Raw genomic sequence first — 5549 nt, 5'->3', positions numbered from 1 at the left:
ATATATACAGTGATTATGGCTATAGGGTGTGTGCACTCGCTGGAGAGACAGAGACTTAAAGTGAGAAATCATTCCACAATCCCTTCTCCATTCTCTTCTCAGGATCTTGGTCACACATGCACATGCACCTAGTGTTAAACTTGTACTTTAACTCCATTGTTTTCCATGGACTTTTAAAAAAGGTATTATTTATTTAATTTTATTTATTCATTCATTTATTTTAATTTGACATGAGGGAGAGAGAGAGAGAGAGAGAGTCATAAAGCAAGCCATGGGACCAGCAGTTAGCATAATGACTATGTTGCCGGACTCCCATGTAGTCGACCGTGGTTCTCGTCCCAGACCCAGGGGCTTAAAACTCATGCCGGGCGCGTGTGCGTGCGTGCCCAAGATCCCGAGAGGAGAATGGAGGAGAAGGGATTGCGGTGTGGCCATGCCCCCTGGGGGGTGATTTCTCGCTTTCTATCTCTCTTGTCTGTCTCTGTCTGTCTGGCGAGCGCACACACCCTATAGCAAAAACCTCTCCATTAAAAAAGAAAAGAAAAGAAAAGAAAAGAAAGTCACTAGGTCCAGGACTTGAACCATGGTCGCCTGTGTGGGAGTGTCCAGCACCTTAACCACCATGCCACTTCTGGCTCCTCCATAGATGTTTTGAAGTCTCCTTGAAAGTCAGGTTATCAGTTCATTTCCCTGTTTCATGGTGGATACCCTTTGCAGGTTGTTTTATTTTTGTACCCACAGCCCTTTTGGCTATTTAGGAATTTGTTATCCCCCCTAACCCCCTGCTGGGCCTAGGTGATGGATTTGGGATTCATGGGATTGGGCAAGAGAGAGGATGGGATAAACAGTTGTTATTCTTATGAAAGGGTTTCCACCTAATGCCTACAGATTTGCCTTAGAGATGACCAGTGAGGAAATCCCTGTGTAGGTATCTCTAGAAGCCGTGGCATGTTTAAAGAGATTGAAATGTCTCTGTGATAACTTTAGGTTTTTGCTCTAAATGGAGGGAGAGTTGGGTTCGTAAATTAGGGAGAAGGGGACAGAGAGAGCTGGAGAAATGTAGAGAGGTGGCAACAGACCAGAAGGCCAGAGGTCATATAGAAGCTAATTGGAGCCAGTCCAAGTGAGAAGTGATCAGTGATGAGAATGATATGCAAGCACTAGTCAGGAATCCTCAGACATTCATGAAGACACCAATTTTTCACTAGTTACACAAGCATAAGGGCTCAAATTACTCTATTTGACTGTTAAAACAAACTTTATTAAAAGGTGAAAAATTTGGGGGACCCTCAGGTTGCACTTTAAAAGTTAAATCTGGTGGGCTGGCAGGTGGTATGGTGGTCAAGGGCACTGGACTCCCATGTAGCTGACCGTAGTTTGAGTCCTGGACCTGGCAGCTTGCTTTCTCACTCTGTCCTCGCTGGTCAAATTAAAAATAAATGAACTGGGGACCAGCAGGTGGCATGGTGGTTAAGGCACTGGACACTCCCACATGGCTGACCACGATTCGAGTCCATCTGATGGCTTGCTTTCTTGCTTCTCCTTTCTCTCTCTCTCTCTCTCTCTCTGTCTCTGTCTGGTCAAATTAAAATAAATCAATGAATAAATAAAATTAAATAAATAATTCTTTAAAAAATAAATGAATAAATAAAGTTAAATAAAATACTTCTTTTTAAAAAGTTGCATATGGATAGGAACCAAGATATAATGTCTAGGGTAAGGCCAGCTCTGCAACCTAGTGGTAAAGGGAGCCAGATACCATATGGCCCACCGCTGTTTGAATCCCGGCCCTAGTGGGTGAACATCACACTTTGCGCATGTGTGTGCCTTTCCAAAATCCTGACAGAATGGAGAAGTGACTGCAGCATAACCATGCCCCATTGGGAGTGTGTTCTCCCTCCCTTTCTCTTGGCTTCTGTCTCTCCCTGGTGAGCATACATACTCTGTGGCAATTACAAAACAATTTAGGCTGATAATCAATTTCCTGTTGGGACATGTTAGTATGTAGGGCTTGGTGAGGATCCATAGAAATTGGTACTGATTTGGGGAATACCAGTGGACCCTGAGAGACTGAAATGAACTGGATCCTAAAAGATGCCTTAAAGGGCCAGCCATGGCCTGGTGTTTAAAAAGCTGAGTCTTCCATGGCTGACTGTGCAGTTTGAGTCCTGAACCCAGACGTTTGAAAAATCACACTGGGTATGTGTGTGAGTGTGTGCACCTGAATTCCTGAGAGGAGGGAGAGATGGAGGAAAGGGATTACAGAGTGACTTTCTCATTGAAGGTCTTTTTCTCTCTCTCCAGCTCTTTCTCTCTCTGGCGTGTGCCCATGCCCTCTAGCAAAATTTGAAAAAAAAAAAAAAAAAGTCTTAAAAGTCCTGAAAAGTGGGACCAGCAGTTGGTGTAATGGCTATGTCGCTGGACTCCCATGTAGTCGACCACAATTCCAGTCCCGGACCCAGTGGCTTGAGCTTACGCCCGGCGCGCGCGCGTGTGCATGTGGGTGGGTGCCCAAGATCCTGAGAGGAGAATGGAGGAGAAGGGACTGCAGCGTGGCCATCCCCCCAGGGGGGTGATTTCTCATTTTCTGTCTCTGTCTTTCTGGCGAGCTCATGCGCCCTGTAGCAAAAACCTCTCCAGAAAAAAAAAAAAAAAAATCCTGAACAGTGGGCTTGCTAGATGGCACAGCAGTAATAGATGCTCAAGAAAAGCCATTTCCCAGGGCCACCAGGTGGTGTGGTGGTTGAGAGTGTTGTACTCCCACATGGCTGGCCGTGGTTCCAGTCCCAGACCTAGTGGCTTGCTTTCTCACTTTCTCTCTTTGACCTTCTCTGGTAAAATTCAATAAAATAAAGTTAAATAAAATAATTATTTTTTTAAATAAAAAAAGTCAGTTCCCATGAGGCCACCACAGTTTGAACCCCCAGCTTGGTCAGCCTGAAACACATTAAACACATGCTTGACCACCCAGGACCCAACGGGTTGGAGGACTGAAGGAGGGGGATCACAGTGAAGCCAGACCCTGCGGGGGGTGTTTTACCTCTTTCTCTCATGTACACACTGTATGATGAATAAACAAAAATATAATTCAAAAATTCTTAACAGCTATAGACTGCTTGGGAAAACAGTTTTCAAGAGGAAAGATAATACATATCAGTTTTATTAGAGTTTGCTGACGATGTTGCTTTGATTTACACAGATTGGGTGGGGGCTGGTTGCATGAAAAGTACTTCTGAAAAACCTTATCTAACAAAAAAATAAATAAAAGGAGGAGGTTAGGGAGGAAAGTACACAGTATCCTAAATTCTCAGAACCCCTGGTAGGAACCTCCTCTCCAGTCCACCACCACTCCCAAGCCCAGGCTTCTAGCATGCTTCCGGACATTCAGGGCTGCAGGATAGATAACAACTGAGGAATGTGTATTCTGAAATACTTAGGCTAGAAGGGTAAGGAAAGATAGCTTCCATCTGCCTCCTGAGGCTCTAGGGTTTCGAAAGGATGCCCTAAGGGTATTTAGGAACTCCCATTACTTTCCAGCAATTGATGGGAAAACTAATTGACAGCAGAATTACCTGGAAGTGTTAGCTTAATTTAAATAAAGGGATTTTACTTCACTTGGTATTGGAGGAACAAAACTCTTCTTAGCGTACTAGATTCATCTATATGTAACACACTACTTAAAAACAAACAAACAAACCCCCCCCCCAAAAATAAAAACTAACAAAAAACCCTGAGAGTGAAAGAGGCATCATTAATGAAAGATAACTTGCATGGGGGGGGGTTCTACAGGGTAAATAAATAGATTGAAAGACATCCTAGTTTCAGAAACAGTAAAGTATTTTTTAAAAAGCACATTTTGGACATAATGAAATCTTACATATGAAATTGTAATCTTGTCATAAGGAATGTACAATGATCACAGCGGCTTATGACATCATTGTACATTTGTACCTGCCACACAGAGCACAGAAACAGTTCAGTTCCCATCTGAATTAAGAACAAAAGCCAGGGGCCTGGACAGTGGTGTGGAGGTAAGACGCTTTGTCAGCCAGACTCACACGTGAAGGTTGCAAGTTCAACTCCCTAATTATGCCTGGCAGGAGTGTGCCCACCACAGGAGGCTGGCTAAGCTGGAGGTTGATTTCAGCTAGAGACCCTGTCCCCATGTTATATCTCTCATCCCCTCTCTGTGGGTGTTTCTCACTCATGGAGTAAATAACCTTAGGGGGGAAAAAAAAAAAAAAGAACAGGAGCCTCTCTCTGGGCAGGTCCATGCCACGTAGCAATGTGTAGATCAAAATATATGTCTTTTAAAGTGCAAAGATCAAAATTCAGTGTTTTTAGATATCCAGGAATAATATAGAAAAGTTCAAATGTTCTAAGTTCTGCATTTTTAAAGCCCATTTTATAGTTAAATTTCTTTTGAATTTGTTTTAAGGTGATACATCCTGATGTGATTTGCCAAGCAGAAATAAATACAAATACAGCAAGCAAGGATTTTTAAATGACATAACTGTTAAAGGATCTATTGGAAAAGATGCGTGAACTTGGGAATTTCAGTGCCTTACAGTTTTTAAACTTAGTTTTATAGTTTAAATCGGAAAAGGGAAGCTTATTTCCTTATTTCCAAAAGAGTAAGGTGATTCTCCTTTTTTTCCCACGAAGTACTCTACTTCAGCAAAACAGTACACCGTGTGCTATTTTGGCCTCGTGGGAAACATGGCATGTTCAAGTTTGCTAGAAAGAGATAAGGATCGCTTCTAGCCACACATCTCACGGAAAGTTCATAGGGATATTGGTCTAGAGAGAAAATGGCGGCGGGGGGTGGAGGTGGGGGAGTGTTGGGGGAGTGGGGGGTGGAAGCAAATACCTCAGTTTAGGATCAGAAATGGGCAATGGATGCCCTAATTTAAGGTTAATCTTAGAACCACTGGCCTCTGTATTTCTGTCATCCACGCTTTTCTCACAAAGAGGTTTCATAATAATAAATGAGCAAAACAGTCCTATAGTGTAGTTTTACATCCTTACATCACGAAAAGGTGATATTTTAAAAGCATTAGCTAGAATTCTATATCTGATTTGTTAAAAACGAAAAATAGAAATCATTGCCCTCTGACGGTTCGTTCTTGCTTATTTTGACGCAATTAGAAACAGAGCAGCTTTTTAGATCCGGCATTTTTCAGTATGGTGCAGACATGCCATTTTCTATGAATTTTCCCACCTCTGGGAAATTTTTTCTCGAAACGTGTGATTGTTGTGCAATAAGCCAAGTGGAACCGTGACGCAATAATTCGCTGCAAGTTGGCTTACAGAAATGATGTCATTTGGCGCAGATCTAGTCACTTTTATAACAGGTAGCTATGGCAAAGCTCCCTCCACGTTGTCCCCGATCCCCCCACCCCCACCGTGTGCAAGATAAAAAAGACATTTTCCGGGTTTCCTAACCCTCAACTTGACGAGGGTGGGCGCACCGCAGTGGCTCCCGGCCCAGCGCTCGTGCAGGCGGAGAGGAACCGCTGCGAGAGGGCAAGCACAGCCAGGCGTCCCCA

Source organism: Tupaia chinensis, unplaced genomic scaffold, assembly GCF_000334495.1.
Source record: "Tupaia chinensis unplaced genomic scaffold, TupChi_1.0 Scaffold000184_1, whole genome shotgun sequence".
Taxonomy (NCBI): Eukaryota; Metazoa; Chordata; class Mammalia; order Scandentia; family Tupaiidae; genus Tupaia; species Tupaia belangeri.
The sequence above is the reverse complement of the archived record's forward strand: the minus strand, read 5'-3'. Positions refer to the sequence as shown.